At 44.2% G+C, this 20,475-nt stretch overlaps 1 long non-coding RNA gene across 2 annotated transcripts in view; it reads left to right on the forward strand.

Moving 5' to 3' along the window:
- The first annotated feature begins 410 nt into the window (after positions 1–410).
- LOC137299945 (uncharacterized) overlaps positions 411–20,475 on the forward strand; it is a 104,979-nt gene continuing 84,914 nt past the window's right edge. The window contains exons 1-2 of one of the 2 annotated variants that reach the window (XR_010958011.1): positions 411–480; positions 2,895–2,942. This is a non-coding gene — a long non-coding RNA (uncharacterized lncRNA). Of the gene's footprint in view, positions 481–2,894; positions 2,943–20,475 lie in introns of those variants that run through there. The other variant, XR_010958010.1, reaches the window with a different exon arrangement.

A 20,475-nucleotide genomic window follows, 5' to 3' on the forward strand; every position in this document is an offset into this window, starting at 1 on the left:
GCATATTTAACAAAGGAATTTTTACATAATTGCTTCACAGTCTCTGTTTGCTGTGAAAGGGCTAACACAAACTTCTCGAACTCCTGCACAATTTCTTGCCTCCCTCTCTGTTGAACAAAGGAAGGGGTGTAATGGCATAGGGTACGGGGAAGGGAACACTGGGGAACTAGTCAAAAGTCCCAGTAAATTTCTCGGTTGCTGAATCATTACAACTGCCTCTCTTTACTCCAACCCCCGGACCATTTTACACCTCTCACATTTTCCCTTGTCACTCTCAGTTTTGAGACGGTCCCTTTCTACAGAAACTTTAAATGCTTCTGAACAAGCGACTGCTTGTTGGCCAACAATAATGGGCTGGAAATTGCTTTAAAAAGAACTTTGAGCTCAACAGCAGTCACTGTTGTTAGTGGCCAAATGAAAAAGCCACGTCAACTAACTCTTCTGCCCAACTGGAAACTAACTAATATCGCCACAAAACAGGTACGCTTAAATATACCAGGTCGAAACTAAGCTTTAACAACGCGATAAGTCTTATTGATGACCAAACAACTAAAAATTAACTTTTAAAAATGTGGAGTCTCAGAACTCCTTAATAGTTTTTGCTCATTAAAACATTTTCTTGGGAAAAATTTAAAAATTACAATTTTTTTTTTAATTGCTGTTTTTGGTCTTGAAGTTAGGCAAAAGCTCCTACTGAGTGAAACATTTTATCTCTTTTTATACCATTTTCATTCATGGTCTAGTTCCTGCTGGATTCAACACTACCAGATGTTTTATGACCCTTAGTGCTTTGAAGAGATTGCTAGACAGAGATGCTGGGCCTCGTGTCTTGTCATACCATACTGTTACTTCCTATCATTGCTTTTCTCGAGCCATAATTTGGTTGTACAAACCTTTGATGTTATGCTTTATAGTAATAGGAACCTATTGCCTTTTATATTGCAGTAATCTCCTCACTCACACTCCCCCTCCCCTCCCCACCCCCCCGCTGTGATCAAAAGCTTGTGATTTAAACCTAACAATGCTTTTAGCTCCATATTATCCAACTAGCTTATTTATTTAATAATCTATGTGTGCCTAGCCTTACAGTACAATGTCTTCAACCCTGAAATTCATCCTTTCCAATGTTATCAGCATCATTGAGGGGAACACACAGGATTTGCGAGCAAATAGTTTAAACCAACATTGCTATATTGGCTGTTCTGTCCGTGATCTGTATTGGAATGATGTAAAAACAAATCTATATTCTTACACCAGGTCATCAGAGCCAGCGGGCCTGCCCAGGGCACTTTTATGCCCGCAACACTGCTGTCCATATGTTAGTGAGCCAGGCCCTCCAAATGGACCAGGCCTCCTATCGGGACTATCGGGTGATTAGCCGCCCGAACACCACTCAGGGCAAAACCCTGCCCCTACGTGTATTACGACTATATAAAAACATAAGAAATAGGAGCAGGAGTAGGCCATACGGCTCCTCGAGCCTGCTCCGCTATTCAATAAGACAATGGCTGATCTTCGACCTCAACTCCACTTTCCTGCCCGATCCCCATTTCCCTTGATTCCACTAGAGTCCAAAAATCTATCAATCTCAGCCTTGAATATACTCAACCACTGAGCATCCACAGCCCTCTGGGATTCCAAAGATTCACAACCCTCTGAGTGAAGACTAGTCAGGTATACATGTCAACCAATGGCATTTCATACTGACTGTCACTGTTCTGGGAGCTCAGTTGGTGTTTGTTGATAGGAACCAGTGAAGCCAGATCCCATTCCCCCTCCCAGTACAGTTCCTCTCAAGTCTGCGCAGGAACAGATCCATTGTCTGTCCTCGCCACACCCAGTACCAATGGTTGGGATTGTGGCCTCTGTATATTGAATGGGAGACCTTGTGAGAATAGGCCATAGTTCCCATCCAGAGTATACAGAGGCCAAAATCCCAGCTATTAGCACTGATAACGGCATAGAGAACACTCAAGGCCCTGTTCCTGTGCATTAGCCAAAGGACTCCGGTAGAAGCTAGTGGAGGCCAGAATAGATGGCGGTTAAACGGGGAAATGGATAGTAATAAAGGGGAGAAAGAAGGGAAAGTGAAAGAAGGAATGAAGAGTACAGGAAAAGGGGAAAATAGTTAACAATGAAAGGGAAGAATTGGATGGCAATTTAGGAAAGGGGAAGGGATAGTAATGAAGGAGAGATGGAAAGGGGCAGAAGCAGGGAATGGTGCTTCAAAAGGGGAGAAGAGAAGAGAGGAACCGGGAATGAAAAAGACTGAACAAGGGAAATAGTAACAGTGTTTAGTCAAATATCTCTTTAAAGTGAGATAATGATGAATAAAATGCTGGGTTTAAAGATAAAGCATTGAGTTTAAGTCCAAAGCGAGGAATATTAACTCTCCATAATGCATGGCAGACCACAATAAGGATAATGATTCAATTCTGATCCCTGTACCTTTTGAAAGGGCTTTAATGCTTCAAGAAGGATACAGGGAAGAGCAACTCGGATGATTGGTGAATTTAGACCATTTTGTTGTGTAGGTAATTTGATGGTTCAGATTCTGCTTCTTAGGAAAAGAATACTGCAGGGAGACATGGCACAAGAAGTTAAAACAAGGATGAAAGGAAGATAAAAGGAAGTGTTTTTATACAAAATCAGGGGTGCACAAAGAGGGGATAAGCACCAAATATGAACATCATGAGATGGTGAAGCATTCTCATTGAGGTTTGACCAAATACAAAATGAAGGTTCAGATACTCAATAGGGAAACAATTTGCAAAATCACAAGTTTTTTTGACTCAGAAGTAAACAGCAGGATACAGAGATATTGATCTAGACTGGGATAAGGAAAATAGTCATGGTTTTACTTAGATTAAAAATAACTTTAATTATTTTACCAGGAATGTCTGGGGTTCACATGAAGAGTACAAGTGGAATTGCCTGCTATGGTAAGCTCGATCTGGAAATCTGAATGATAATGGAGTGAGCTAAATGGTCCTTCTTCATTCCTCGTCATATTTCATAGCTTTTCATGATAACACTTTTAATATTGCAAAATGCTAACTCCTGCTGGTGCCTCGCCACTGTCTGAAGATCCCGAATGATTTGTTTGATGTTTCAAATAAATCAAATGCTAACAGCTGTGATTCAGTAATGAAAGGTCCCTACACAGCCATTACTTCACATCTGATCATCTCTGTTCATGGTGAGATTTATGCATTAATGGCTCCAATGCATTTGACTCATTTATCAACAACTACACATTAACCAACTAGGAAAAGCCAAACAGCATCATACACTGTATATCATCAAGAATGTCACTGAATGTAGGGATTATGTCCTCTCCCTCTCCTGCAGGCCAGGCCAATTGACAGATGTCTTCTGTAGTGGGACTGCTAAACAACAGATTGAACTAACAAAACTGATGATCATTTTTTGGACCATCCAGTCGACAGGAGGGTCATGTGTCTATCAAACTAATTTTTCCAAGGTGTTAGAGAGATACATATCATACTGCACAACACAAAAAATAAAAGTTTGTTAAGATATATTATTTAGTACCATTAATTAATCTCACACTCACCTCTTGTCCTAAATTATAAGGGTCAGGCTTGGCTCAGTTGGTCGCACTCTTGCCTCCAAGTCAGAAAGTCGTGGGGTCAAGCCCAACTCCAGAGACGTGTGCACATAATCTATGCTGACTGAGGGAATGCTGTACTATAAAAGGTGCTGTCTTTCAGATGAGACATTAAACCGAGGCCCCATCTGCCCTCTCGGGGACGTAAAAATCCCATGGCACTATTCAAAGAACAGGGAGCTCTCCTGGTGTCCTAGCCAACATTAATTCCTCAACCAACATCACTAAAATTGTGGTTTGTGGGCTGTTGCGGTAGCATAGTACGGTAGCATAGTTGTTATGTTACTGGGCTAGTAATCCAGAGGCCTGGACTAAAATCCAGAGTCATGAGTTCAAATCCTGCTACGGCAGCTGGCGAATTTAAATTCAATTAATTAATTAAATTCAATTAATTAAATAAAAATCTGGAATTAAAATACTAGTATCAGTAATGATGGCCATGAAACTACCGGATTGTCGTAAAAACCCATCTGGTTCACTCATGTCCTTTAGGGAAGGAAACCTGCCGTCCTTACCCGGTCTGGCCGAAATGTGACTCCAGACCCACAGCAATGTGGTTGATTCTTAATTGCCCTCTGAAATGGCCTAGTAAGCCACTCAGTTGTAAAATCTCGCAACGAAAAGTCATAATAAGAATAAAACCGGACGGACCACCCGGCATCGGACCACTAGGCACCGGACACGACAACGGCAAAACACCAAGCCCAGTCGACCCTGCAAGGTCCTCCTTACTAACATCTGGGGACTTGTGCCAAAATTGGGAGAGCTGTCCCACAGACTAGTCAAGCAACAGCCATACTCACAGAATCATATCTTTCAGCCAACGTCCCAGACTCTTCCATCACCATCCCTGGGTATGTCCTGTCTCACCGGCAGGACAGACCAACCAGAAGTAGCAGTACAGTGATATACAGTCAGGAGGGAGTGGCCCTGGGAGTCCTCAACATTGACTCTGGACCCCATGAAATCTCATGGCATCAGGTCAAACATGGGCAAGGAAACCTCCTGCTGATTACCACCTACCGTCCTCCCTCAGCTGATGAATCAGTCCTCCTCCATGTTGAGCACCACTTGGAGGAAGCACTGAGGGTAGCAAGGGCACAAAATGTACTCTGGGTGGGGGACTTCAATGTCCATCACCAAGAGTGGCTCGGTAACACCACAACTGACCGAGCTGGCCGAGTCCTGAAGGACATAGCTGCAAGACTGGGCCTGCGGCAGGTGGTGAGCGAACCAACACGAGGGAAAAACTGACTTGACCTCGTCCTCACCAATCTACCTGTCGCAAATGCATCTGTCCATGACAGTATTGGTAGGAGTGACCACCGCACAGTCCTCGTGGAGATGAAGTCCCGTCTTCGCACTGAGGACACCATCCAACGTGTTGTGTGGCACTACCACCGTGCTAAATGGGATAGATTCAGAACAGATCTAGCAGCTCAAAACTGGGCATCCATGAGGCGCTGTGGGCCATCAGCAGCAGCAGAATTGTATTCCAGCACAATGTGTAACCTCATGGCCCAGCATATTCCTTACTCGACCAACAAGCCAGGGGATCAACCCTGGTTCAAAGAGGAGTGTAGAAGAGCATGCCAGGAGCAGCACCAGGCGTACCTAAAAATGAGGTGCCAACCTGGTGAAGCTACAACTCAGGACTACATGCATGCTAAACAGTGGAAGCAACATGCTATGGACAGAGCTAAGCGATTCCACAACCAAAGGATCAGATCAAAGCTCTGCAGTCCTGCCACATCCAGTCGTGAATGGTGGTGGACAATTAAACAACTAACGGGAGGAGGAGGCTCTGCAAACATCCCCATTCTCAATGATGGCGAAGTCCAGCACGTGAGTGCAAAAGACAAGGCTGAAGCGTTTGCAACCATCTTCAGCCAGAAGTGCCGAGTGGATGATCCATCTCAGCCTCCTCCCGATATCCCCACCATCACGGAAGCCAGTCTTCGGCCAAATCGATTCACTCCACGTGATATCAAGAAACGGCTGAGTGCACTGGATACAGCAAAGGATATGGGCCCCGACAACATCCCAGCTGTAGTGCTGAAGACTTGTGCTCCAGAACTAGCTGCGCCTCTCGCCAAGCTGTTCCAGTACAGCTACAACGCTGGCATCGACCCGACAATGTGGAAAATTGCCCAGGTATGTCCTGTCCACAAAAAGCAGGACAAATCCAATCCGGCCAATTACCGCCCCATCAGTCTACTCTCAATCATCAGCAAAGTGATGGAAGGTGTCGTCGACAGTGCTATCAAGCGGCACTTACTCACCAATAACCTGCTCACCGATGCTCAGTTTGGGTTCCGCCAGGACCACTCGGCTCCAGACCTCATTGCAGCCTTGGTCCAAACATGGACAAAAGAGCTGAATTCCAGAGGTGAGGTGAGAGTGACTGCCCTTGACATCAAGGCAGCATTTGACTGAGTGTGGCACCAAGGAGCCCTAGTAAAATTGAAGTCAATGGGAATCAGGGGGAAAACTCTCCAGTGGCTGGAGTCATACCTAGCACAAAGGAAGATGGTAGTGGTTGTTGGAGGCCAATCATCTCAGCCCCAGGGCATTGCTGCAGGAGTTCCTCAGGGCAGTGTCCTAGGCCCAACCATCTTCAGCTGCTTCATCAATGACCTTCCCTCCATCATAAGGTCAGAAATGGGGATGTTCGCTGATGACTGCACAGTGTTCAGTTCCATTCGCAACTCCTCAGATAATGAAGCAGTCCGAGCCTGCATGCAGCAAGACCTGGACAACATCCAGGCTTGGGCTCATAAGTGGCAAGTAACATTCACGCCAGATAAGTGCCAGGCAATGACCATCTCCAACAAGAGAGAGTCTAACCACCTCCCCTTGACATTCAACGGCATTACCATCGTCGAATCCCCCACCATCAACATCCTGGGGGTCACCATTGACCAGAAACTTAACTGGACCAGCCATATAAATACTGTGGCTACGAGAGCAGGTCAGAGGCTGGGTATTCTGCGGCGAGTGACTCACCTCCTGACTCCCCAAAGCCTTTCCACCATCTACAAGGCACAAGTCAGGAGTGTGATGGAATACTCTCCACTTGCCTGGATGAGTGCAGCTCCAACAACACTCGAGAAGCTCGACACCATCCAAGACAAAGCAGCCCGCTTGATTGGCACCCCATCCACCACCCTAAACATTCACTCCCTTCACCACTGGCGCACTGTGGCTGCAGTGTGCACCATCCACAGGATGTACTGCAGCAACTCGCCAAGGCTTCTTCGACAGCACCTCCCAAACCCGCGACCTCTACCACCTAGAAGGACAAGAGCAGCAGGCGCATGGGAACAACACCACCTGCACATTCCCCTCCAAGTCACACAGCATCCCGACTTGGAAATATATCGCCGTTCCTTCATTGTCGCTGGGTCAAAATCCTGGAACTCCCTTCCTAACAGCACTGTGGGAGAACCGTCACCACACGGACTGCAGCGGTTCAAGAAGGCGGCTCACCACCACCTTCTCGAGGGCAATTAGGGATGGGCAATAAATGCCGGCCTTGCCAGCGATGCCCACATCCCATGAACGAATTGAAAAAAATAAAAAAAGTAAATAAATTGGCTGCCATATTTTCATCGGTTACATTAGTGATTAAATTTCAAAAGTATTTCTGTGGCTGTGAAGCATTTTGCGCTTCGTGCCATTGATTGCCCTGAGGTCATGAAAAGCACAATAGCAATGCGGGTTCTTCCTTATACATTTGAATAAAATCACTCTGCAGGTGCAACGAGGTTGAAACTTGACAGTGAATAAAACAGTGGACTTTTTCTTCCTTATTCCCTTGCTTGCTGCTAACCGCAGTTATAATCCCAGGTTTTATTCTGTATTTGGTACAAAAATATTTCCTCTACCTTGTGCATTAGTGCTCCAGACTGGCAGTAAGTCAAATGTAACGTCTACTAAAGTCCTTTTTAATCAGTGACTCGTGGTTCATCGGGTAGCGAGGAACGTTGCAGACACAACAACCTGCATTTATATAACGCTTATTGGAAAAAAAAACATGCCAAGTGCTCCATAGATAGGTAGAAGGTTGGGTTTCTGGGCATGCTCAAATCATTTCTACCAGTGTGATGGTACATATCAGCATGACCATTGATGAAAGGAGAATCTCAACATCTTGTTTGAAAAAATTAAAATTTGTGGCAAAAGCATTGTACTCTGTTTTCCAGCAAAAACACTTGACTTGCTGAGGGAAGCTGCACTGTCACCTGCTGGGCATTGCTTTTAATGTCGAGCAGTCATGCGGCTCCACTTGAACACTGGCAGTTTTGTTGCTGCGTGCGTGCAACAGAAAGGGTGTGAAACTGGAGTTGGTTTTAATCCTCCTGCAGTAATACATTAGGCCAGAATTGGAAGAACGCAGAGATCTCGGAGGATTGTAGGGCTGGAGGAGGTTACAGAGATAGAGAGGGGCGAGGCCACGGAGGGACTTGAACGCAAGGATGAGAATTTTAAAATCAAGGCGTTGCTGGACCGGGAGCGAATGTAGGTCAGTCAGCGCAGGGGTGATGGGAGAATGGGACTTGGTGGGAGTTAGGATACAGGCAAAATCCAAAAATAATTACAATACTGCGAAATATAGTAATCTCAGAATGTTTGTCAAGGTTAAATAAAAGCTAATGGAATTAGCAGATCATCAAGGTTGAATAAAAGTTAATGGAGTTATCAGGTGGTATTTATACCTATGTACCTCAGCGGCTTCCATCTTGAAGGTCCAAAAACTCTCAAAATCATAACCCATTGTCCCACGGTTCCACAACTGGCACACAGCCCTCAAACTGTGACCTAACTAATAGAAAATAGGAGCAGGAGTAGGCCATTTGGCCTTTCGAGCCTGCTCCGCCATTCAATATGATCATGGCTGATCCTTTATCTCAATACCATATTCTCGCTCTCTCCCCATACCCCTTGATGCCTTCTGTGTCTAGAAATATATAAATTCATCATTAGCTCTTCACTCTTGCACTCTATGCTGTTATTTATAAAACCAAAAATGCTATTGGCCTTTTGTTTGGCATTGTCTACCTCTATTTGAATTTTCATGGGAATATATATTTGAAACTCATGGGGGTCGATTTTAGCACCCGCGATCGGGTGCGTTCCTGGCGGGGGGGGCTCCGAAAATCGGGGAATCCCGGGGCGGGGCAGGAGCCTGGCTCCAACCCGCCCACTTCTGGGTTTCCCACAGACGCGCTGACATGCGCGCGCAGCCCCCACGTGGGACTCCCGCCAGCAATTAAAGCCTGCGGGGTGCCACTTAAAGTATTTATTTTGGTATTTCAGGTCGTTTACAGACCTGATTAACAAGATATTTTAGGAGGGTTGGGATTTTACAAACAACTGGAACTGTTTCCCGTACTGGGGGAAACACTCCCAGTTCAAATGTACGTGTTGCAGCCATCAGCCTGTGGCAGCTGCAAAGGTCCATTTGACAGGTCGGGGGGCGGGGGGGGAGACCCTCATTCATTGCAGGAGGCCACTCTGTCACTTTGGACAAAGTTTGGCCTCCACCACCCTCCTCCTAACAACAAAATTCACCAACTTGCACAATCACCCCGATGTCCAGACACATGTACCTACCTTGCGGACCCCCTCAGATGTACATCTTCCGGATGGGGGCCGCCGTAGCTGCAGTCATGACCTCCTCGGAGGGCGAACAGCATCGCCGGCCACGCCGTCCACCTCTGACACGTGGAGCTCCACAACACAGTGCTGTGATACATCCACCTGCACAGCAGGAGGGAGGGCAACCACAGAGAGAGATGCATCGCAGAGGGCACTACCCTCGCCACAGGGTCCACAGACCGAGGCTCAGCTTCCTGGACCTCTCTGAGCATCAGTGCACACAGAGGCTCAGAGCCACTCGACATGTAGGCGTGGACATCTGCAGCCTCTTTCATGCCGAGCTGCTCCCGGCTGGCCCGAGCACCATCTTCTTACCTGTCGCTGTCAAAATCACCACTGCCCTCAACAACTTCTCCTCCGCATCCTTCCAGGGTGCCACCAGGGACATCGCCGACGTCTCTCAGTCATCTGCACAAAAGAGCCCTGCAAATATACCTACACCCACTCTGCAGTGACACAATGGGTGGCATCAGTTGTGGGTCTTCATTGTGATCCTCAGGAAAGGGCATTATTGCACAAACCAGACAAGATTCGCAAAGACGTGGCAGTAGTGGTGCCAATATAATATGTAATGTGAGTTGGTCAGAAATTAAATATAAGTAAAAACCATGACAAACCCTCAGACACCCTTGTGCATCCCCTTCATGCTCACGACACGTTTGCCTACTGCACATATGTGATGCATGCCCTATGGCTGCAGCACAGGTAGTGGCAGGTTGAGTGAGGCTGACTGTGAAAGAGATGCATGAGAGGGTATGAGATAGAGCCATGAAATTGTATGAGGATTAGATTGAGTGGTAGTGGTGGGATGAGTACTGGCGAGGTGAGTAAGTGCAGGTAAGATGAGGATGAGGTTTGATGTGACAGAGTAGTGTTGGCAGTGCAGAAGGAGATGTGGGGTGGGGGCAGTGATGTGGCAGACAGAGTGCAGGGGAATGAGTAAGTGTACTCACTTTGGCTGACCTACTTAGGTCATTGCAGCGCCTCCTGCACTGTATGCAGGTGGGCGATATGTTGGTGGTGCAGGTGACCTCCTCTGCCACCTCGAGCCAGGCCTTCTTGGTGGCAGAGGCAGGCCGCTTCCTCCCGCCCGCCGGGGGGAAGATCTCTGTCCTCCCCCTCCTCCTCACTCCATCCAGTAAGAGCTGGAGTGAGGCATCATTAAACCTGGGAGCAGCCTTCCCCCTGGGCTGCTCCATGCTGTAATTTTTCCTATTTTCTTCAGCATCAGTCAGTGGAGGACTGCCCCTTTAAATAGGGCTCCTCCAGCTGACCGACCTTACTGCGCATGCGCAGTCCGCCCGCTGCGCAGCTTAGCAGCGGGGAATCCAGAACAAGAGGTAAGTGGATCCAATTAGCCTGCGATTTCGTTCGGGGTAGACTGATTTCACCGGGCGCGTTACCCATGCACCCAATCGCCCCCCCGCCACGAACCCGCCGCCCTGGTAATATCGGGCCCATGGTCTCTCTGTTCATCCACACCCTCTTGTATCTTTCCATTGAGTGTATAATGCTATAATTTGTTTTTCCTCCCATACCTCACACTTATCCATAGTTAATTGTATCTGCCAACTGTCTGCCCATTCCACTATCCTGTCAATATCTTCCTGAAGTCTTTTACAGTACTTCTTGCTATTTGCCAACCCTCCACTTTTGTGTTGTCAGCAAATTGAAATTGTGTTCCCTGTACCCAATTCAAAATCATCAATGTAGACCAGGAACAAAAATGGACATAGCACTTACTACAGACGTGCATCGCTTCGAACCCTCCCATCCACACATCTATTTCCCGAGCACTTTGTTTTCTGTCCCTGAACTAACTTTCTATTCATGCTGCTACACTTCCGTATACAAAACACCTGAAGTTTTCTAACAAGCCCCTTATGAGATACTTTATCGAACACATTCTGAAAATCCATATACACTACAACTTACTTCTTTCTCTGTCTAACCAATTGGTCATTTTTTCAAAAAACTTACATTTGTCAAATATAACTTGCCTTTAACAAATCCATCTTTGATTAACTCATTCATTTCAAAGTGCTCATTAATTTTATGCCTGTTTTTCTCCATAATTAATAACCCAATAGTAAAATCATAGAAGGGCGCAAGTTTTAAATGTGGGATTTCTGTCAATAGGATTTTATTAAGGTCATTCATTATAGAGAAAAAGATGCAACTCCCATTATTTGTTAATTTTACCCTATCTATTGGCATTTGTTAGTTCAGGGTCTTGATTAAATGTCAACACAGCTGCATTACTGACTTCTGAAACTACAAAATTCCCATCAAAACCAGAGATAGAAGGAAAGCTTGAATCTAAAATGCAATTTTGAAGTTGGTTACTTGACTGAAGTAAATCCTAAACCTGTACTAGGTTTACCGCAACAGGGAGGCACGAAGGGCAAATCCACAGAATGTCCAGCTTAGGCTTGACTTGATTTTGTTGAGTACATAGATTTCATTTGGCAACTGGTAGGCTCACTGCCATATCTAAAGTTCAACTTGACTTCAGATAGTTGCATCACACTTTAGATGCACAAGATTTGTAGGTGCACTTTTTTATTAAGATGATTAAAAGGCAAATTCCTACATGAGCCAATCCATCTAAATAATTAAAAAGGCTTGTGCCCATCATGTCCCATCAATTTTCTTATTCCTGATTGGTTAACTGTTCATTTTCTACTTTTCTATTCAGTTATATAGCCCAAAATTGTCTCTCTTCAAAATGCTTCTGCCTAATCACATTGCTGCAAAAAATATTCTGCAATATTGAGACACCATGACATTTCCTCACCCACCCACCAAGTAGACCATAATCATCATATTGATAGTAACATAAGAAACATATTAACAATTCAACAACTTCGAAAATAAAAATTGGACAATGCAGTTGATGTTGTGTATATGGACTTTCAAAAGGCGTTTGATAAAGTGCCACATAAAAGGCTTGTCAGCAAAATTGAAGCCGGTGGAATAAAAGGAGCAGTGCAGCATGAATACGAAATTGGCCAAGCGACAGGAAACAGTGAGTAGTGGTGAACGGTTGTTTTTTGGACTGGAGGAAGGTATACAGTGGTGTTCCCCAGGGGTCGGTACTAGGACCACTGATTTTGATATAGGTTAATGACTTGGACTTGGATGTGCAGGGCACAATTTCAAAATTTGCAGATGACACAAAAGTTGGAAGTGTAGTAAACAGTGAGGAGGATAGTAATAAACTTCAAGAGGACAGCAACAGGCTGGTGGAATGGGCGGACACATGGCAGATGAAATTTAAAGCAGAGAAATGCAAAGTGATACAATTGTGATACAAGTGTTCAAAATCATGAAGGGTTTAGATAAAGTAAATAAAGAGAAACTGTTCCCATTGGCAGAAGGGTCAAGAACCAGGGGACACAGATTTAAGGTAATTGGCAAAAGAACCAAAGGCAACATGAGGAAAAACCTTTTTACGCAGCGAGTAGTTATGATCTGGAATGTGATGCCTGAAAGAGTGGTGGAAGCAGATTCAATCGTGGCTTTCAAAAAGGAATTGGATAAATATTTGAAGGGAAAAAATTTGCAGGGCTACAGGGAAAGAGCGGGAGAATGGGACTAACTGGATTGCTCTCACAAAGAGCCAGCACGGGTTTGATGGGCCAAATGGTCTCCTTCTGTGCTGTAACCAAAAATTGCAAGCTTATCTATCTCATCTTCCAACAATTACTCCAACAATTTCCCCGATTACACCCCCATCCTTGTGAACTTTCCGCAGATCTCGGGTATCTCCTCCTCGAATACTTCACGGCTCAGGCCATCCCACCCAGCTGAGGGTCGACATTTAAAAAATTCATGTGCTTGCATAGCCTGATTTTACCTTTGGCCTCCTACACTGACTCCAGTCTTACTTTCTGGCTCCCTTACTTTTCACCTCCATGGAGGATCTGGACCGATTTACTCCCTTTGATCTACGCATCCCCAGTCAGGCCCTAAATTTTGTCCCTCACTCCCTCCATGCTGCCAACTTCAAACAGAGTTCAAAGATTAGAAGAGCATGGTATCTCCTATATGCAAGATGGATTGTAGAACCATTGGCTCCTGGCAAAAGTTCCTGTTCATTGATAAGCTGCTCAGAGGGATGCAAGAAGGGTTTTACCAAAGGATGCAGCTCCAGCCCAGGTCTGGGCCTTTGATGAAGAGGAGCTTCACACAGAAGCCCAACACACACTCTCACAGCCAATGAAATACCCTTGAAGTGCATATAACAGGGATATTTGAACAACGTGTGACAGGAAGAAGTGTTACAGGAAGTAAGCGGACATTTACAAGAAGTACACATTATACACAAGATTTTTAATATACAGGTATAGAAGGATAATTATAGTTGAAATGTATAAACCAAATGCTTGTGCTGCATTTAAAATGCCACAACTCTTAAATAAAATATATTTTATTGCATGCAATGTAATAATATGTAGCGCACTAATTCTAATAAAAATTGAAAATTCAATATGCCATGTTTTTATCCTATTCTGTAGTTTAAATCTAACTTTATTATATAAAAAAGTGCTGGACTCCAGTAACAACCTTACCTCCTTCACAGGACCAGCTCCCCATTTCCCCAGTGCTATAAATGGCCCTGTTTGTTAACTCTCTCCCTTCCAGACCATCCAAGATGACACAGGGAACGAGAGACCTACAGAAAGAGGCAGAGAGGAGTGAGAAAAAGAGTTAGTGATATACAGAGATGAAATCGAGAGAGAGAAAAAGAAAAGAGATTGCACACGCATTAAGTGGACTGATGGGGGCAGCCAAGTCTAGAGAGAGACGAGGCAGAAATATTTGTTGATGTTATCATGGTTGTTCCTATTTCAACACGTTGAGCAGAATACTGAGGAAAATAATCTATTGGATTTAGTCCTTAGCAGTGACCCGAGGATGGTATCTGGGCAAAAGTGATCAATGCATCATCAGATTTCAGTTGGTTAGGCAAATTACTGCTGCAGATAATTGAATATTAGTACCAGATTTCAGGAGGACTCATTTAGGGAAGTGAATTGGGGGTATTCTGTTAGGCAGGAGTAAACTGTGATACGCAAGAAAATGGAGTTAATTTAAATCAATCCTTTAACAATTACATATTCTGTGCTTAATTTTTTATGTTGTTGGCATTTTTCATAGCAGCATCATGTGTATTATACATTAATTTTTGTATTTTACCATTGTTTGTTTCGTTATGAATTGTGGCTCAGGTAAAAAAAAATCTACCTAGTTTGCAGTTGGTAGTCAAAAAGCAGCAACAGTCTGGTTTGTGGTTCTTTTACTTTTTTGAAAAATCTTTTGCTTTCAATATATCCAGTTCACCTGTTTTTGTGTTAGTGTCGTGGCAATGTGGAGTCCTTTTCTGTTGTGGTGTAAGAAGATTCTGAGCCCATTTCACTTATGGTCCAAGATGGTAATCCATCCAAGGTGTTTCTTTCCCCAGTGGCCCAAGAAGCTATTTGTGAATAGTGTCCACAGGCTGCGTCTGTGCGTTCAAAGCATCTGTTTTCCTCGTGGTCTCAGCCCTGTTTATGTCTAGAGAAACTCTCCCTGCTGGCTCTGCACATCTGTAATGTTAATTCTGTTTTTTAGATTTGGTCGAAATCCAATGCCAAACCAATCTGAATGCCTACCATTACAACAGTGACTGCACTTCAAAAGTACTTTATTGGCTATAAAGCACTTTGAGACAGCTGGAAAACAGGTTTTTAAATATGATCCAGACAACTGCTGACTTGTCAGTCTCACATTGATACCAAGTACAGTAATGGAATGGATAAGGAGGAGTAAATTTGAGGCTTACCTGTTTGATAGCAACCTGTCAAATAGCAGCCAATGTTGATTCAGAAGGGAAGATCCTATGTAATCAATCTCCTCAACTTTCTTGAAGGAAGTGACATCCCAAGTTGGCTGTGGAAAGCCTTATGGCATGATGTACCTTGAAAAACTCTTTCAACCCAGTCCCATACAAAAGGCTGTAAGCTTAAGGCAATGCAATTTCAAGGGAAAAATACAAATTGATGAGAAATAGACTCTAGGTTTAGAAATAGTAGGTACTTGTTAGGAGATTGATGTCAACATGGAGGAATTGTAAACAATTTTACAACACCAAGTTATAGTCCAGCAATTTTATTTTAAATTCACAAGCTTTTGGAGGCTTCCTCCTTCCTCAGGTGAACGTTGTTGGAAATGACATCCTCGAAATGAAATCGCATTTATAATTCACAGAACAATGCTTGGTGATAACAGACAGTTTTTTCAACTGCCCGTTGCCAAGGCAATCAGTGTGCAGACAGACAGGTGTTACCTGCAAGGTCTCCGAATATACAAATCACCAAAAAAACCAAAAAAAAACAGAGATAGAGAGGTAGAAACATAGAAAAGACAGCAACTGACCCGTTATATTAAAAACAGATAACATTTGTTCGCTGGTGGGGTAACGTGTAGCGTGACATGAACCCAAGATTCCGGTTGAGGCCGTCCTCATGGGTGCGGAACTTGGCGATCAATTTCTGCTCGACGATTTTGCGTTGTCGTGTGTCTCGAAGGCCGCCTTGGAGTATGCTTACCCGAAGGTCGGTGGCTGAATGTCCTTGACTGCTGAAGTGTTCCCCGACTGGGAGGGAACCCTCCTGTTTGGTGATTGTTGCGCGGTGTCCGTTCATCCGTTGTTGCAGCGTCTGCATGGTCTCGCCAATGTACCGTGCTCTGAGGCATCCTTTCCTGCAACGTATGATCATACATTGCAGGAAAGGATGCCCCAGAGCATGGTACATTGGCGAGACCATGCAGACGCTGCAACAACGGATGAACGGACACCGCGCAACAATCACCAAACAGGAGGGTTCCCTCCCAGTCGGGGAACACTTCAGCAGTCAAGGACATTCAGCCACCGACCTTCGGGTAAGCGTACTCCAAGGCGGCCTTCGAGACACACGACAACGCAAAATCGTCGAGCAGAAATTGATCGCCAAGTTCCGCACCCATGAGGACGGCCTCAACCGGAATCTTGGGTTCATGTCACGCTACACGTTACCCCACCAGCGAACAAATGTTATCTGTTTTTAATATAACGGGTCAGTTGCTGTCTTTTCAATGTTTCTACCTCTCTATCTCTGTTTTTTTTTGGGTTTTTTTGGTGATTTGTATATTCGGAGACCTTGCAGGTAACACCTGTCTGTCTGCACACTGATTGCCTTGGCAACGGGCAGTTGAAAAAACTGTCTGTAATCACCAAGCATTGTTCTGTGAATTATAAATGCGATTTCATTTCGAGGATTTCATTTCCAACAACGTTCACCTGAGGAAGGAGGAAGCCTCCGAAAGCTTGTGAATTTAAAATAAAATTGCTGGACTATAACTTGGTGTTGTAAAATTGTTTACAATTGTCAACCCCAGTCCATCACCGGCATCTCCACAACATGAAGGAATGCATTGTGTCGGGCCCTATTAGTGACTTGCATTCAGAATCTCAATGCAAATTGGTCAAATTTAAAATGGATAAGCCAAGATGAGTCAAATAGTCTTCATTTTTGCAGCATGCTTTTTTTCCTGCAAGATGTTATTTTACTTCGGCCAGCAGGAGCCTCTCCAGCAAGGTATGTGGGAAGGAATTAAAAGAAACTGACCTTTATATACAAGGTGACGTTCTCCTCTTCCTGTTTAAATTTTCTGGATTTTACTAAGCTCTGAATAAACAAACCAGACTCTGCATCTCCATTGTAGAAGTAATGATGTCAAGTCAGGTGCAGGTGTGCATTCACATTTGATGAAGTGAGTGCTTGGTTCATTGAAAAGGGATTATCACTGCTGACCCTTTGAACCGTTTCTTTCAGTATACAGAGATACTCAGCTTGGGCTGGATGGTCTCAGCCTGGGTGTCTCCTGATCAACATCTAGAAAGGAAAAGATGCTGTTCAGCACTGCTTGTTGATGTCAGCTGAGAGACTCCCTGCGGAGATAAACTAAAAATGGTGTGTCTTTGTGGGATGCAGAAATAAAGTAAAATAGCTATTATCTTCTAACATGCAAAGAGATTCCTTCAATTTATTTTGTGTCAACTTTCTCCCACCCACCCCCCCCTCTTATCCTGAAGGCATTAACTTCTGGCTGGGCTAAGGCTCTACAGGGAACAAGTGCCCTCTAATTGGGTATTCTTCACTTGTAAGCCTTGACAACGATTCTCGGCAAGCTATTTTCCATGTGGACATCAACAGCCTGTCCCCTCAATCCTGCTCACACCTGATGTCTACACATGCCTATTTTTAGCAGGGATTGTTAGATAGTGATCAGGAGCAGAAGCCCTGCCCAATTTTCCACGAATGGAGAGGCCATGGAAGCCAACTGTAGGCCTACTGCCACCCCAGCTGAGAAGAGCTAGCTCAGCGCAGACCGAGCCTTCCCTCGCCTGTATGGCTTGGTTACTCAGTGGCTAAATTCAGTTGAGCCATCAAGGTATTCGAACTTTCTAAAAATGTATTTAATTTGGGAAACCACTTTTATTTCAAAGATACTCTATCTTTACTTTCCTAATCATTTGGTTTTTTCGGGACACTTAAAAAATAACTTACTCAGCTTAAAAAGAGTTAATATTAGTGTAAATTTGATGTGTTGTTAATACTGTATATTGATGAATCATGGGCTAGAAAATAGAAGTGTTTAATAACTTAATGGAAATTAGGATAAGAATTTTGAGCTCCGAGTAATAAATCAGGCTTGGTCCTCCTGGGCCAGATCATGATAATTGTTGGACTTTGATGGAACTGTTTCTTAGACCTGTAGAAAATATGATTTTAGGAATTCTATACCAGTAATATTGTTGAGTCATAAATAATGCATATGAAGAGAAAGATGAGAAAAGACTATCAGGCTAATCAAAGCTCACCCCATCCATTAGACAGGGCCACCTCTTGCATTGTCCTCCCCAACCTCTAGTAATACGACTCCTGTGGGAAGACCTGTGGCCAGTTTATGGAAAAACCCTGTGAACTTTCTCACTGACTCCTGAAGGCAATCAATGAAGCACTGGGATACCATGGCTACCCACCCCACCCCCCACCTGCCAAATATGTCCCAATTTCCTTAGGAACATAGTACTACATACCACCAAAAATAATAATCTCCATCCATCAACCAGCCCCAAACATCACTGACTTTATAACCCATTTTACCTCTGATACCCTTCAACAGTCCTTGTGAATTGGACTGTTGAAGGGTATCAGAGGTACCCTTCAACAGTCATGCAATTCATAATGTCCTACACTTCCACTGCCTCTCTGGGTAGGCCATTCCACATGATTTGCACCCACTGTGTGAAGAAGTCATATCTTACCTTTTCTCATCTAAGTTTGAATCTATGTTCTCTTGTCCTGCATCTTATGTTCCCAGTTTGTCTATTCTGTTTAAGATCTTAAATACCTCAATAAGACTTCCTCTAAATCCAATTCCATTGACCAACGTAGTTGCCCTTCTTCCCTCCAAGGCCAGTATGCCCCCTTATGGTACAGTGTTCAGAACTGTACACAATATTCAAGGTACTGCACCAACTTGGGATTGGACCAGTGCTTATTCAAGCTAACGATCACTCCCTGAGACTTGTGCTTTATCCCCCAGGCTTATTTGCCCTTTCCACCATCACTGCACATTTTATGGACGGTTTAAGAGTGTTTTCCCTTCCACCGCCCCACCCTTCCTTTTCTTTTAAGCTCCAATCCTGTATGGGGAAAGCAGTCCTCAGATTCGTTCATAAATTGGAATGCAACAAAATCATTAAGCACACCTACCATTCACAGTAAATAATGCTTGTTCGTGTCAGCTATACATGAAAGGAAACTTTAAAAACCACGTAGGAAATTCAACGTTTTAGGTTGCCTTTATTCTAATTCTTTAAGATGCAGGAAAGAAGTGCAAAGGCTCTCTCTTAAAATCAATTCCTTATCAGAGAAAAAACTAATATTAAACAGGTTTCAATTTCAACAGATCGTTTTCTTGGAACAAATTAAAAAATGGCACAATATTTAACCACTATACATCGCTGGTTCACTTAATATACATTACAGTCTATAATATTTTCAAACGTGGTAAAGATATAAAGAACCCGATTTTAATTCCCCATCCGCCTTACGGAAACCAGGTGGGGGGGCAGTTAAAATGAGGGCAGCAACTTACCCCGTGATCCCGCTGGATCCCGATATTAACCTGTTCTTTTGAGCAGGATGCCCACAGGAAGGCAGCGGGTCCTGCTTTAAATATGCAAATTGGGTTGCAAAGATGTCATCGGGACTTGACTTCAATTTGGGTCCAAAGGCTGAACGGGGGAGCAGTGACGGCTTCCCCATCAGGCCAAACCAACCGTGCCTCGACGTCTCTGTTGTTTCCGGGTGCGTTGCCCGCTTCGGGGCTCGCAAGCACCATTCCCCCCTCCCCCCCCCCCCAATTAAAGTCCTGGCCAGAGTCTCAGATAAGTGAACCACATCGATGTTTTTAAATTATGAAACATCCATGTGAATGTAGATGGACAAACATAAAGCTTGTATCAAGCTTTATGTTTGATACAACTTTTCGACATGATGACAGCTCTCTCTTCAAACACCACAACCAAAAGCTGTGACATGAAATCTTGATACAGTTGATCTTAAACTTATTATCCTAAAATCTATAGGCTTTTAAAACCCAAGCTCAGCATCATCTAAACACTCCTTCTTGATTTTTTTTTGCCTTATATCCTTCTCTTTTCAATTTTGCTGTTGTCCCACACTGTGCCCCTTGGCTCTTCACCTAAATTTTTCTGTTAAAATAAGCCCTAACCTAATCCTCAGAGACTGGTGATTCAATGAAAAAATGGGGATGAAGATAAGTCAATGTTAATCATTGGCAATATTCATCTAGTCAACTATTCCATCATTAGCAACCAAGTGTAAAAGCTGCAACTCTTACCTGTCGTGGAGGATGTTGTTCCTGGTAGCTGGGCAGAATCTTAAGGATGACACTTCCACTGGCATTCTGGAGCATTTCCTGCAGGACCTTTGGATCATTCCCAACCTCTTTTCCATTCACCTCCTTGATGATGTAGCCCACATGAAGTAAACCCTGCTGGTCGATCATGCCTCCATGGAGAATTCGAGCAATCACAAGCTCACTGTTTTCAACCCTGAATGTCA

Source organism: Heptranchias perlo, chromosome 30 (genome assembly GCF_035084215.1).
Source record: "Heptranchias perlo isolate sHepPer1 chromosome 30, sHepPer1.hap1, whole genome shotgun sequence".
NCBI lineage: Eukaryota > Metazoa > Chordata > Chondrichthyes > Hexanchiformes > Hexanchidae > Heptranchias > Heptranchias perlo.